Here is a 16,553-nt window from a genome sequence, read left to right as displayed (position 1 = left end):
GCGCCACTACTTTGTCACGCTGCAAGCTCAGTTGTTCCATGTTAATTCATTGTTCACTCATTACTTGGAGCGCGCGATTCTCCCTGGCCCGCAGCTCTACAGTCACTCCATCCTGCATAACATAGAGCATCTCCTGTGGGAGCACAGCCATGTTTATCCCAACTCCCTTTAGTTCACTAACCATAGGCATTTCGGCCTCATTTTCTATAACCAGTGCCCCTTTTGGAAGCACTATAGTGTTGTTTGTGTGGGCGTGCAACATTTCCTCAGCTGCGGTCGTGCCTACTACGAGGTTGGTCGATAGAGTACTAGCCTGAGGAGTGTGCCCCTACAACTCCTATATCTGTGCTTGAAGGGCCCCCAACACCATCTGATTTTCCTCCACGAACTACTGGAGGTCCTCCGCGGTGACATCGCGCACCGTCTCCCCTATATCATGTAGATCCCCCTTAGTGAGGGTGACCGGGTTGAAAGAAGTCTTGGAGGCTTTTGACTTCTTTCGCTGCCCCACTTGCTCTCTCAAGTGCTACCGCTTCAGCTGTGTCAACGTTGTCTGTGGGTCTATGCAACCTTCCTCTATTTTGGGCTCCTGTTTAAGCGAGGGTGACTTCTATCCCTCGCACTCCTTTTATGTTGCCTATTGATGTTCTGTTGCTGCCTTCACGGCGTCTCGCACCTCCTGTGCCTTGGCTGCTCCCACTTCATTTCTTCTCTTCTCTACCAACTGCGCCATCCATAGTTTTGCCTCCTCCTTTTTCCTTTGTGCAGCGGACTTCTCCAATTTCACCACGGAGCTAGCTGGAGTGTGCCACTCCAGTGGCCACGACTCAAGAACGACGAATATGACATCGTCCGTGGCCAGGTAGGGGATCTCGTTCCATTTATTCACGGGATCCTTGCATGCTTGGCTATATACGTGATGGAAGTCTGCCTTGAACTCCGTGAAGCTCTGCAGACTATTGTAGACAGTGGGCGATAACCGCGGCTTGTGGTTAATCCCCATTCTGATGTTCATCTCCATGAACACCTAGAATATTTTGTTGTCTCTGATCCTTTGTGCATCTTTAGTTGCCCATAGCAAAGCATACTTCGTTGCCTCCAAAAGATCCTTCACAATCGTGGGGAACTGGCTGTCCTCAGGCAATTCCCAAGCCACCAGCACTATGGATAGTAGAAGCCATGCATAGTGGAAATTCTTCCCCTGTTCCTGTGCCTCGCGACAATTCTCCAGGAACTCCTTGCACAAGTACTCTGACCAATTAAACTGGACCCCCTCTATGCACTACGTGGCAAGTGCTACCTGGGGCGGGCACCTCATCCGCGCGACACTTCCACATAACCTTGCCAGCCAGTATCTAGGTCGCAACTCTGACTGCATTATTGTTAATACTGGAGATCGTGTACCCTCTCTTCTTCTTCTCTAGCTTGAATTTTTTCTTCATGGCCTCCACGATGGCCAAATCATTGCTCTTACCCTCTGAAATATCCGTTGGGTCCTCCCCCTTGCAAGGGAGTCGAGTAATGTAATGAATTAGGTGTTCCATGATGGGGATGGTCTCCTCCAAACACAAGCACCCATCATGCACCAGGCAGAGTAGCTGCCTGACGAAAAAAATAGTTACTGGGGCGCGATGGTAATGCGGCACCCAGAGCAAGTTAACAACCCTAAATTCTTTACTCCTTGCAACCACTTGTATGGCTCCAACTCTATGAATCCTACTATTGTATTTTTCTTCGGCCACATTAGCTACACAGTTGCCAAGTGTGGGAATTTCTCATGGTCCATGAGATCCCGATCTTCAAAATTTAGAACCGGCACCCGTCCTAAGTGCGCTCCTTCAAAAATGATATCATCGAGGAGCAACGAAGTCTGCAGAGAGCTTTTGCTCTCGTCTAGGTCCTTGGGTACCCTTGCTTTCCCTTTTTGCAGAGGAACATATGCGGGTAACCTGGTCAAAGGGTCCGCACCCTGGCTTTCTTCCTCCATTTCTTCGTCCTCCTCCTCTTCCACCATGATTTCCTCAAGGTCTTCCTCCTCCTCATCGACTTCCAAGTTAATTGCCTTCCCCTTCTCTTCCATGGTCAATTTAGTTCTCAGCGGGGTTTTAGGGGACACGCGCATTAGTACCATGGGTTGCTTGTCTTTCTTGGGCCTCGGCATGCACAGCGATTTAGGGACTTCTGCAACTATCCTGGTGCTTTTTGGGGCATCTCCTATCGTCATGGCCTGTGCGGCCTCTTCAGTGATCATCTCTCTGATATCCATGGCTTCCTCTGGCATGGTAATATTGTTGTTCCACAAATCTCTCAACGGTTTAGGTAGGTGCTCAAATAATTCCTTCGAGTTCAAAGAATCAAACAGATTAGAGTCACTGAATCTCAGGACGCACAATAGCTCAATTCTCAAATGGCCAAGTTTTTTTTGCTAGGTAGCCCTTTACAATTTATTGCACCTTTTGAATTGGAATTCAACCATTCCCCCAAAATTCGGTCCATTAATGCTCCCTTGGTGGCAGATTTTCCAAAATCTAGCCCATAAATTTTACCTTAAATTCTTGTCACCTACTCCATTTGGTCTCAAGCCAAGCATCACATCTTGAATAGTGACTGAAACGATCACTTTCCAGCCAACCTGCGTGGCAGTGCAGCTACCCTTGCGCAGTCGCGGACACTGTGACATCTCACTACTATGCATAGTCCTGACATCGCACAGCTCTCAGGCATAGTAGTTTATAGTCCCACGCCTCCTTTCAACTGCCTGGGGCACTAAGACTATGCTTCCCGTGGCTAGTCAAGTGACCGAACCACCTGTATACGGCTTCAATCAACTACCATTTACTTTTCCTATAAGGAGTTCACCATTTAGCTTCACCAACTACACCATGCCACCATCTGTGATTTCCTTAATAACATACGGTCCCATATCATGCAGCAAATTGAGAAACTCTCGGCGGTGGTCCCCAAGTCTATCAATGTAATCAAGCTTATCTGGCTTTATTACTTCAATTTTTCTATCAAGAAAGTCCTTCTTTGTTCCTTCCTCAATCTTCTTGACTTCGGCTTCTGCCATGGCACTTTCTCCCTCAACCAAACTCTTTCATTCATGAGTTCTTGGATCCTAATATCACCCTGTTGGATCTCATCATCGAGTCCCAACCGTTTTTCTTCGTGCTCTTCTAATGGCGCGAGCCTTTATATGGCTCCATGGTTCATTACCCCTGCAAGTGCCACTATGTGCGGACTAGACACAATAGAATCTATTGGCATTACATCTTCTACTCCATCAATTAGATGGAAAGGTGTTTGTTCGGGTATGCGTAGGTCCCAATAACCTCGTTGCGCGTTGTATACCTTGTTCAGTGTGTTGCACACCTTATCAACCACTTTCGCATGGAGAGCCTTCTGTGTGATTGTTCTTTTCACATACTGTTTGTCTAACCTTAAGAGCCAACTGCACATATGTCCCCCCAACACGCGCTTAGTGACCATACCTCTCAGCACGGAGTTCATGCACATCCGCGTAGGTTTTTTTCCAGATGCCTGCATCCACCTGGCTAGATGTGCGCACAAGTCATCCTACCCATCATATTATCTTGTTAATCGTACTTTAGGCTTCTCAAACCGTGTGCGCGTCATACTTCTACATTCGCTCCAGTCCTCAAAGCTCCCTTTATGCGTACCCCACCACCTCGCGGGCATAGCACGTAGTACCTAATTCAAGGCCTGGAAACGTTTCTTTTCTGGCACCTCCCTTTCAAACTTATCTAGGAAATTATCTACCTTACTTAACCCATCATAAGTAGGCAGATCCCTCACTTATGTCGATATGCAGTGCAACAATCTTGTCATCATATTATTATTCAGTGTGGTTACCTTGTGTAACTGGTTCTGCCATCACTCTATCTCCTCATCAGAATCCGACGTACAGTAGCTTTCGCACTCCCATGAGATCTAGCCATCCGCGGTGGGATTTACCCAATCTTGCTATAGCACAATTATTTTATAAATGCAGTCCAAATCATCGTCACTTTCACAGTCGCACACCGGCTCTGTATAGCGCGATCCTTCCTCAAGGTTCAAAGGTATAACTACGCCCAGAGACTTCTTTTCAAAAACCATCTTGCGCTTCTTCAGATTAATCACCCCATTCATGTCAGTGGCCCAATCAATTCCTAAGAGCGTAGGATAGGGATTGTTGTCATGAATAATCTCTATTACTTCAAAGTATGCTAGCGCACTCACTCCCTCAATATCCACAGTGATTCCCTGTAATCTCCCCATAGGTATTATCCTCTGTTGGTTCACCATTCGCAATTGAATAGGGGACCATTGCAGCGTAGGCCTCCCCATACGTTCCCATGTCTGCTTTAGCAGAACGTTCACGTCTGATCCTAAATCCAGAATTACTTGGTCCATCTCATATTCTCCAATTTGCGCGGTTAACCTCATTTCTCTTCTCGTCCTTGTCTTATGCTTTCCAATCTTCCGGACTACGCACGTTTCTCCTGGCGTGGTCCCAACGCATTTGTTAATGAGTTCCTGCAATCCTTTTACAACCTTATTGTTGCGCAGTAGCTTCATGCATGTTTCCAGGAACGTCGTAAGCATAGATGGGTCCATCTTCGGATCCCATCTATCTTTGCTTCCTGAAGTGGAGGCATCATCGAAGCTCTTCTTATCTTCAATGAAGGTTTCCTTAGCGTGCTCCAAATCAAACTCTGCTTCTTTCGTCTAATCCTTGCGAACCCAAGTACTATCTTCGAGTTGTTTTCTTTTATCATCTCCCGTCGTGATTCCACTTGGGAGCATAATGTTCACATTTGGATCTTCCTCGCGCGGCTCAAACCTCATCATCAACATGTTCTGAGTCTCGGGAGGTGGTAGTGCTCCCTTGTCGCGTATCCTAGCTATCAATGTAGGACAATCTTCCGTCTCATGATCAAACAAGGTATAGTATAGACATGGTGGACGCATTGGGCTTGTACAATCATAGGCATAATGTCCTAACCCTTCGCAATTGTAGCATATCAGCTATCCGTGGCCTCTTCCAGGTCCTCCTCCACCTCGACCTCGCCCGCGCCCTTGAAATCCTATTCGCGCCACTCCTACGTTCTGGTATAGGGGTCGTGTTTTGGCCTGAACTCTATAGGTGGGAGTTCTATCCATCATCAACTCATAACTCCTACAAGTGCACTCAGCGTATCCTACCAACCTACAAAAATTATAGAACAACTGTTGTGAATTCTGCATGTACTTCTCTAACAAATGGTAGTTGTCTGTAGCATGATTTCCACCTATTTGACAAATCGTGCACCACAAAGCAGGTGTCGCGCTAGGCTTTTGCTTCCGACCTTAACGGAACTGGTCCTCCTCCCACGAGGCAATTCGCGAACACCAAGCAATGGTCCTTATCATGACCCTGACCCTTGCATTTTATGCTCCACACCTCTTCGCGCACTTCTAGTTGAGCTGTCCTATCCTGTTTCAGGCTCTGCATCTCAAGGCATAAGTTTTTCAACTACACGTGGATCTGTTGAACTCCCAAGTTAGGATCCTACATTGGTGTTCATGTAGCCTCATCACAATCTCTAAGGCCTTTTCCTGAGTCATTAAATTCTGCTGCAACAGCGCACTCCTCAAATGCGGTGTCAGTGGTGCTACAAACGATTCGCGATGTTGTCCATCCGTCAAAGTCATATTAGCTTCGCGAATCATACTATTCAACCTTTGATCCAACTCCTAAGGAGTTTTGCCTGGTAGCATCATGATTTATTTGAACCCAATGATCGATTGTGCTTCAAACTTTGACCTACTAAATTCTTTGTTTAGCGCTACTTGGATATCTGTGATCCCCGCATTCGGATTATCATTGGAGTGCTTAATATACCAGGTCAATGTGCGATCTTGTAGAGTGCTAACGAGCGTCGCTTTCTTTATATTATCATCTATAACTCCCTGCACTTCCCATATGGCTCTTATCACGAACCAAAATTGGTCTGGATCTTCATTTCCTACTCCCTTAAACACAGGAAACTTTATTATGCTTACCATATTGACTCGCGGTGGTGGAGGAGGTGGTATGGGTGAAGATGGAGGTGAAGGCGGTGAAGCTGGTGGCGATGTGGGTGAGGTTGGTATGCGTAGAATTCTTTGCCTTATCAAATGGATCTCACTTCGCAGAGAGACCTTCGTGAGCTCTTCCTTGTCCCCTCACAGAGGTGAAATCAAATGGTTATTCTCTGGTCCCTTACTTCCTTCGTTTTTGTAGGTTTTTCCACTTCATGTAGCTTCGAACATCAAGGTAATTGCATAACCCTCTTTTCACAAAATAGAATTTTAATCCAAGTATTCAGAGACTTTACGTACTTACCTCGCAGTCCTTTGAGAAAGCATCGTTGTACCTCGTTATAGTTGACTGAAGTATCTACCACAAACTCGGGAATGAATCCTCCTATAATCCGATCGAGCCAGTGATCAACAACGTGCGCGATATTATCCTCTGATGCTTCCAATATGTGCACCAACTCTGGGGTCCACACAACAGGAACGTCGATCTTCCACCTTCCTTAGCTATTTGCTAGCTTCACGGTCCACTTTACAGCTCAGTAGGGAAAGATACAAAAAAGGTCTCATGGATTTCTGTGTACAGGTAGCAATCTAACCACTCTTCTTTTATCAATTACGGATTCATGTTCTCCTGCACCGCAAACTCGTGAATCCTCCTATCCAACCAACCTTCATTTTCCTTCTTAGTTGGATTCCAATGATACAACATCAGACATCTCTATGCATATTTCGGTCCCGACAATGGAACCATTTGTTGGCTTGAGGGGGCCTGACCCAGGTTTAGAGTTAATTATCCAAACAAATACCTACACTACTGGCCCTTTTGGCAACAGCCCACGGAGCGCGAACTGAGGTCTCACCCGAAGCAGTATGGGGGGATGCTGGAACCAAGTTTCCACACCCTTAAGATGTGTGAGGGGTCGATTTAGTCCAACTGTGAATGGCTTCGTGCAGGTCACTTTACACACTGCCTTAACCTACTAGCCCTTCGTGATCTGTTATAATTGCCTTCACGAAGTCATAACCAGGGGTTGAGGTGCTTTCACACTGCTAAGGCAGCAATCTATGCTATTTCCCCAAGCTACACCACAGATATTACTTATCTTCTTATAATTATTAGTTAACTTAGCGTAAACAGATACCTTATCTTATATTCACTTAATCAACACAATCATATATGTTCGCGCAACATATAAATAGCATAAATGTAATTTATACCCAATACATTCAATGCAGAAAACAGTAAATAAATACATAGGAATGGTATAAAACTTCTCTTTATTAATGCTTCAATCGGTTACAGACTCAACCTGCCCTGCGCACTTAGCTGCAGGGGTCCGCGCACTCAGCTGCAGACTACTAGGCCTCTGTGCACTCAGCTGCAGAGCCTTCTCCTACTCTACAACCCAAAGACTCGACTCTACACTTAGATAAGACTCAATTCTTCATCCTTCATTCATGACTTCCTTCTGTCTTATTTACAACTTAGAGCCTCGCTCTATTTATACAATCCAAAAGCCGACATTACATTACAAATGAGGGCAGACAACCCTATGACTCATTTACAAGCTCGCGCTCCGCGCCCACAAAATGTGGAGCCTTTACATCGGATTTAGTTAAAAAGCCGACATTACGTTACAAAAATGATGGCAGACAACCCTATGACTCATTTACAAGCTCGCGCTCCGTGCCCACAAAATGTGGAGTCTTTACATCGGATTTAGTCAAAATCTAGGCTTTAAGCCCCAAAACTTCCCTTGGGGGATCCCTTGCCCAACACCTTCGCATAGCCACTTCTGCACAACTTCTTTTGTACACACTTCCTCCACATAGAAAAATCTAGCTTTGGAATCTTGCATGTAAAATAATCCTAGAAAATAACGCGAAAAAGGAGAAGCATTCAGTTGGCATGTGGCAATTTGTTGTTGTATTTCTAGCTTTTATTGTTTAGTAGAACAAAGCATAGCATAATGCACAATTCTATTTTAGCGTCCAAGTGAGTTTTTTTTAGGAAGTTAAATTTAATTTTGCATTTGAAAAATAGAATTTATATAGATGCCATACCTCGGCAAAGATATTTTAACAGTTACTCCATCAATTAACGTGTCTCCGTCAATTAACATGTAAGTGCTTCATGTCATTCAAGTTTCATTGTGTCAAGGTTTACATTGTGCGGAGGTGCATAATAATATTATCCCATGCTTGTTCTGCATTTGTTTCTCTGCCCAATGATGTCTACACGGCTTCCTTTGAACACTCCATATCTACAAACGTATGTGAAGTTATTGTTAATAATTTTAAGTGTAAATAATCCTTATTTTCGAATATTTCAAACGTTTGTTTGTTTAGGCTCTTGTGGAAATGCTCTTTGTGTAGATTTCCACATTTTGCACTAATTGCTAATATTATAGTTGATATTTTAGTTTAAAATAATGCAAATCAACACTCAATTCAGTAAAAAGTAGGTCATTCGATAATTTTAGAACAGAAAAGATGCCTTTTTATTGCTATGACCACACAAAATTTGTACAAAATGAGTTATTGTTAGTAATATCGGTAATACTTATCAATAGCTAACTGAGTTAAAGTTATGTGGAATGCATAGAAGGTTATGTACAAAACCACATTTCATTGAACAAAAGCTTTGTTTGTACGGAGGAAGTTCAATGTACGTACAAAGTTTTTTTGTGCGGAACTCTGCACTTCGCACTAAAAGCTTTTATTGCTAATATTATTGGTAATATTTTAGATTGGAAAATTCAATTTTCGCATCATTGGACACATTCACAGTTCATGCTTAAACAATTTAATCAAATCTTAACTCAAATGAATTGCAGTTAGCAATAATGTTAATTTTATTTTAATCAATAACACAATATGAGATATAAAACAAAGTTTCAAAGCATATGGTTGAATACAAATAAAAAACTTTATCATAAAATTGATATAGTCAAGTGGTTTTGAATGCAAAATATTTCTTGTAGTTCAATTTGTAAATAGCAACTAGTTCACAGCATGTTTAGATTCAAGACATAGGCATTAAAAACAAATTTGCTCAACAAGATCAAAACTAATTTAATTTAATTTATATCTATGATTTTTGGATTTATATTTCTTTTTTAAGTCTAATATTCCTTGTGTAAATCTTTGATTGTGTGGAAGCAAGTTTTTTGCTCAGTGGAACTTTTCGTTGTAGTATTCTATTATTAAGATGTATAAGTCTAGAATGCCAAATTATTTCCAATTGTTCAATTTTGTTTAAAGCAACAATACAACACTAAATGTAAAAGAAAAGATTAAAGCATATTTTTGGAAATTTATAGAAAATTCAATGTCTAAATAAAAAGTCAATGACCGTGGCCATAACTCAAATTTATACGAGAGCATATTCAAAACATGGTCTTCAAAGAAAAAATTGCTAAGTAGAATTGCAATTGTCCAAAGAAAAATGAAAAGTAAATGGATTTGTTGTAGCAGAAATTGGTGTTCAACTTCCTTGAAAGATATTTGCATCTAGAAAAAAATGATCCTTAAGATGTATTATGAGTCCGTGACTCATTGAAGAAAGAAGTTGACCATTGTTTTAATGTAGTCCTCGTCAAGGGAAATTGTGACATCCATTTTCACGTTTTTGTTGTGTTGATGGTAATGGATACTGCCAACATACAGGTGGTATCCCTGATATGAAGTCCCAATTAGACCTCACACCATTTGGAGTAGGAGCCCCATCCAGAGTGTCAGCCTGGCCACCATAAGCGTAAGGTTCACCTTGGTTTCAATGTATAACACAAGACAGTATATACATAACCCTTGAACAAGCAAGTAAGTTGACATTGTGAAACACTGATTGTAACTATGTACTTCGATCTTTCACCTTATAATTGAAGTTCAATGAGCCAAAAAAATTTCATGAATTTATTGTGAATGTCTTAGGACTATTCTTCTAATGTTTCCTATATATGTTTCGTTCACATGTACTAAGGAAATTGAACTATTACGATGGCCTTGGTACTTATCTTGTTGAAGATGTGTGGTATGTGGTTTAATTATCGTTGTCTATGTGAACTATTTTTCTAGATAACTAATGAATATTTCTTTGCTCATGTGTCTATCTTAGATTAGTACTATTGCTTCATTCTAGAGACTCACTCTCATCTCTCGCTCGTGAAGGTTTCATTTTATGCATTGCAATTAATGTTTCACAATGTCAACTTACTTACCTATTCAAGGTTTATGTATATAATCTCTTGTGTTATATGTTGAAACCAAGATGAACCTTTGTGGTGGTCAAGCCAATACTCCAGATGGGGATCCTAATCCAAACTATGTGAGGTCTAATTGGGACTTCACATTGGGGAGGCCCCCTATACGTTAGTAGTATCTAGCACCATCAACATTTTGGCGCTAGAAGGAGGACCATATGACAAGTTCTGCTTGTTGAGTCTGTGTTGAATCTCTTAGATTTAATGGCTTGTCCTCAAATCATAATCCCAGAATGTTTATCTAACCTATACCCTGATAAACCTTTCATCTCTGCAGAACAAATTTATGAATTGTCTCATTTGAAGTTCGATGATGAGGGTAAAATATCCACAATCAAGCATTCCTTTAAGTTTTTCAAGTTTTGTCAATCACATGGAATTGAAGATGAAGATATTTTTTGTCTGCTTTTCTTCCTCACCCTTGAAGGTCATGTTAATCAATGGTTTCATACCTTAATATCTGCTTCCATCCATTCTTTTGATCAATTACTCAACAAGCTTCATCAAGATTTTGATATGTATGATTACCGAGAAGGATTAATCAACTAAGAATGTGCCGTAATGAATCATTTGAGGATTTTTTTTAATTGATTCCTTCACTTATGTTATGAGTGTCCTGGAGAAGATTTAGATTGGGATTTCCTTAAAAGGAAGTTTGAAATTTTGGTTCAAATCTCTTTATATGGCAAATTTATACCCCCTAATGTTTATGTTCCCCCAACTTTTGTAAATTGTGAGGAACCTCTAATAGAATGATTCTTCCTCTCAATAACCCCATTTTGTTGTGGGTTGTAAGAAACTATACACTCTCTCTTGATTCTCGCTATGGTACAAAACTCCTGGAACTTCTTTCCTATGTACTCACCTCCATTGTTTAATCGAAGAACCTTAAGCTCCCTGCCTTTTTCATTCTACACTAGAGTTGTTGTTGAAATATGTAGCTAGGTTCGGTCTTCATAATGACATATGTAATCATGATTTTATGTATTAGATGTAATCATGTGAATAAATTTATTATTGTTGATCTTGAGGCATGGGCTTCATGCTCAAGGAAATTTGTTTTTAAGTCGAGCTCGCATTGTGAGCTCCTAGGGATTCTCATTGAGTCTACAAGTCATTAAAGTAATTGTCATGTTTGAAAGACCCATTTGGGGCATGTTACATATTGTAAAAGAAATTATTTGAGTCAAAGTAACCTTCCAAGACCAAGTCAAGTGCTAACAAACAAGTTAACCTACACAAGCAACAAGTTGGCCTAAGATGGTGACAAGTCATCCTAATATCAAGTGATTGGAAGCCTATGTATAGGGAATTCGGCCTCATTCTTGGATACACAATTCACACATAAAGGAGCTTGACAAAAGGGATCAAAAAGTAGCATCAAGTGGAATGAAGAAGAGGAGGTCAAAAAGAAAGAAAGACGAAAGTGATTTTTGGATCTGTTTTGGGATATTTTCATTTCACATGTGCGAGGAGACTATGGTTCTTCCTACTGTGACAAATCATAAGTATTATCACCTCAAGAAAGCTGAAATAAGTCAATTAAATATCTATCTTGCAAGTCGAAGTCTCTATTGGCGGGAAAGTTCCCTAAGGCAAGGGTTGAAAGCCTCAACGGAGCAAAGTAAGGTAATCAACAAAGAACAATTAATCAAGCATGCCAAACATTCGAATTATCAAAGTTGGACTTGGAGACATACCTGGAAGTCCTACGTTTGAAGATGTTCATGTAGGGTCCAAACCCTCTGCTTCCTCCAAGATGTGATGACCTGAAAATCAATCACATAAGCATATACATAAAAGATAATTCAATGTGCATACATAAGAATATGTTAGATCAGCATATATAAACATTTATACTATCATTCATAAGATGACAACATATATTAAGAACAAGACATGAGATTATTTATTAATTAACAACAATAAGTAAAGGATAAATATAACCTGATCCAGGATAAAGGCACCGATGAAGCCTTCATTTGGATCTGTCCAGCCAGAGCCACAAAGAAAACCTCTCTAATAAGTGCAATAAGATGCTAGATAAGGATGTTGAGCATCTCTACAAAGGAAACAAGGGTTTCCTAACGACTAGAGTGTAGGAGGCATGGGAAAAGCAAACTTGATCTGGGATAAATTGAATATAATTTCGATATCCTTCTTCTCTTTTTGTAAGTAAGCCTACCCAAGGGGTGTATATATACCACCTCAATTGGTTATTTCAGTTAGGCCACAGGATCCTACAGGTGGGATCTTGGTAAAATTCGTAAACCTCGCCCGAAAAATAGCATTTTATTTTATTTCTTCATATTTTAAAAGGTAAACGCGGGTATAGTATTATGGGACCTGCATGTGTACACGTTTTAGTATGGGAAGAGTTGCATATGGATTTTGAAATATATTTTTTTAGTATAAATTCAAGTCTACATGGGAAAAGGGACTACCTAGGGCCATAAAAGAGCATCAGGTCTACATGAGTGTTGAATGATTCTATAAATGATGCCTCCTAATATATGAGGTTAGAAGGGAAACATGATGGTCAAAATATATTAAGTATAGAGAGAGGAGTCGTCTGAAAACCCAGGAGGAGATAACTAGATTCCAACCCATCGAATGCCTGCAGAAGGAGTTAGAAAGAAAAATCATGTCTAAGGCAGGCATACCCATGTTCAAAAGTAGTAAAGCATGTTCGTTGATCAAGTATAAGGCAAATCTAGAATGTATACATAAATGTACAGGAGCTGAAGAATACATAATGGATCATCAAATCATAGTCGTGAAAGAACACAATGGAGTTATGTCTCAATATCACATATAGAAGAATGTTTGATCAAATGATGTTGCATAATTGATCCTCATAAAAGTACCAATTCATATAGGTGGAATAATGGTATCGCATAAACTCAGGTGTCAACATATATGATGTTGTTGTGAAAGACTGCAACATATAGAGCTGAGAGGTATCATTGGTAGGAAACTAAAAGAGTTGTCAAGTGAACCAAGATGTCGACACAACCTGAGGTCTTCACCAACTGCAAATGATACATTTCTACACCATGGGAATAAATGAGTTGAAGTCAACCATGTGAGAAATCATTTAATTATCGGTCATTGACGTATACCATTAACAAATGCGAGACAACTCACTAATAATGATAATGAGTGTCAAGGTACCCCAGTACAATCTAACAAGTGCGAATAGATGTGTTGAAGTCAAACACTTGAAAAAATATACCAATAAGGAGATTGACGTATTCGATAGCGAAGGATCCTGCCACTAATGATTTCAAACCAACAGGTACTCGAGAAAAAAAAAAAACAAAAACGAAAAACAAAAAAACCCAAAAAACACAAAAAAACAAAACAAAACAAAAAAACAAAGCAAAACACAAAACAAAACAAAACAAAACAAAAAAACAAAACAAAACACAAAACAAAACAAAACAAAACAAAAAAACAAAACAAAACAAAACAAAACAAACCAAAACAAAACAAAAAACAAAAACACAAAAAACAAAAAAAACAAAAACACACAAAAAAACAAAAAACAAAACAAAAAAATAAAAAACAAAAAAACAAAAACAAAAACAAAAACAAAAGCAAAAGCAAAAAAAAAAAAAAAAAAAAGAAGCAAAAAACAAAAAAAAAACTCTATACCTTATTGCCAGATAAATGAGTTGGATTCAACCTGAGGTTTTCACCGACCGCAAATGATACATTTCTACACCATGGGAATAAATGAGTTGAAGTCGACCATGTGAGAAATCATTTAATTACCAGTCATTGATGTATACTATTAACAAATGCGAGACAACTCACTAATAATGATAATGAGTGTCAAAGTACCCCAGTACAATCTAACAAGTGTGAATAGATGTGTTGAAGTCAAACACTTGAAAAAATATACCAATAAGGAGATATTGATGTATTCTCACTATCGATAGCGAAGGATCCTGCCACCAATGATCTCAAACCATAAGGTACTTGGACAAAAAAAACAACAACAAAACAAAACAAAACAAAAAACAAAAGCAAAACAAAAAACAAAAAACAAAACAAAACAAAAACAAAAACAAAACAAACAAACAAACAAACAAAACAAAAAAAAAACAAACAAACAAACAAAAATTCTATACCTTGTTGCCAGATAAATGAGTTGGAGTCAATGGTAAAATATATGTTGGAAGGAAGGCATTAAGGCATCCCACATCAATCAGTGCAAGTGTAACCTGCAAGCCAATAATTTGGAAGAAATCGGATGAAGAGAAATGAAGTAACCATTCTGAAGTACATTTCCAATGTCTAGCGCACAACATAAATCCTCTGAACCAACCAATAATGAAATCTGACATAGAGGCGAGGAATCCAGCAATAGGGCCAAATGGAAACCAAGGTACTGCATGAATCCCAATGTGTGATAATGTAAGTTGATGTTGAACACAAGGGAAACCAATCAGTCAAATGCCCATAATGTTGATCAATGTTGAGCACAAGGTCAACTATCAATGATGTAAGTAGGGCCAGGGTCAAACTCTAGGTCTACTCTTAGAGCAATTTTCCAAATTTGATAAGAGTAGACCCACCAGTAAGAAGTTAGTGGGGACCTTCTTAACCAGCATGAGTAAAGGACCATCTCACTAATGTGATATTTAGAATAACTTGACAGACTGGTTATGGCCAACAAAAATGAGTCAAGAGACACCGTAGAATGGTCGACAATAGGTTTACTTCCCTTGAAAAAAAGCACAACTTGATGTGACTTTTATGGTAGCATAAAATAACTTTGTATAAGTTTGCAATGGAGGAGGCATTAAAAAACTCTCCATATGATTGGAAGAGATAACCAACTGGTGGAGGACTAACTCAAGAATAAGGTTATGGTTTCCCAAAAGTCAAACATACCCATCTCGATGGAGGAAAGACTCATTTTAAGTGATTTGTTCAATGGTGACATGCCTGACTATTGCTGACATCAAATGATGAAGAAATTGTCCCGTTCCCGCTCTTTTTTTGGAATAATTTTTTTTTTCTTTTTCATATTTAAATCCTGAAAACGAATAAAAGAATGCCTATAGTAAAGTGGAGAGAATGAGTGTTAAGGGCAAGTGCACTAGTTCTTGGGGCTGGAACATTCTTATGCTCAATGTAAGGTGGAAGATGATGGTCATTGACACTTGGGGGATGTTCCCTCCATAGAAAAGGGTGTCAAGTCACAAAAGAAAATGAGTGTCTGGTTTGAACTTGCAAAAAAGTCATGGTCAAAAGTGGTTTATACACTGGTCCACATGAAGTTTGTTTAAGGCCAAAAAGGGTGCAAGTGGTCAATATGAAATGTAATAGTACAACTCAATACATAGGAGACTATAGGGTATAAAGGCATAATAATAGCAAAGAAGGAGAATAATGAAGCTTCAACGCAAAGTCATGGTGGGACTAAAGAGGACTCCCGAGCCTACACAATACTTGCAACATTGGTAACATTTTTTTGTTTCTAACATATTTTATTTTTTGGGATTTTTGAAGATAATCTCTATAATTAAAAGTCTTTTTTCATGAAACTAAAATCGTCACAAGATTAAATTATCATCATACAGATGTGGTACTAGTGAGACCTGAGGGTCTACTGAGGCATAGGCGTCATAGCAGAGACATGGAAAGAGAAGCCGCTGAGTTTGAGAAGGTCCTCCATAATGTAGAGAGGAACTTGGATAGTTTTACTCATCACGTTCCGATGGTAGCAATAGATGATATTCCCGAGGCTATAAAGACATGAGTGGTTGGAGTACCACGAGAGTGGGTACGAATCTTCCGATGAGTGGAAACTGTCATCGTCTTCTTGTTAAAACATGCAACTACGGTCAAATTCCACTTTGGAAAGCTCATTTTATGGATATAATGATTGCATTTAATTCTCTTTTTCAGAGGACCAAAATCAACCTAACTATCACTCAAATCGGATAAGGGAAAGTGTACTTATAAATAAAATCCCATATGTGCATATTTGATAAGGTTGACCCTAAAGAAAATTGGACACCCTTGGAAGGCTATAAATACAAGTGACGTCAACCTCATTTGGATAATCATAATGATACATTCTTCTATTCTCTTTCTTGGTTTTTTGCTTTCATAAGTGTGAGGCACGTTCGCAGAGGAATGGGTTCACTCAAAGATGAAATTTCAGGGTCTGAAGCTTGCATCTTTGTTTTAGGGTCTTGGGCATCAGTC

This window comes from Pinus tabuliformis, chromosome 4_2, assembly GCF_031772625.1.
Source record: "Pinus tabuliformis cultivar Carrire ecotype Pingquan chromosome 4_2, CPIR1, whole genome shotgun sequence".
NCBI classification, from domain to species: domain Eukaryota; kingdom Viridiplantae; phylum Streptophyta; class Pinopsida; order Pinales; family Pinaceae; genus Pinus; species Pinus tabuliformis.
This window is presented reverse-complemented; position numbering follows the sequence as displayed.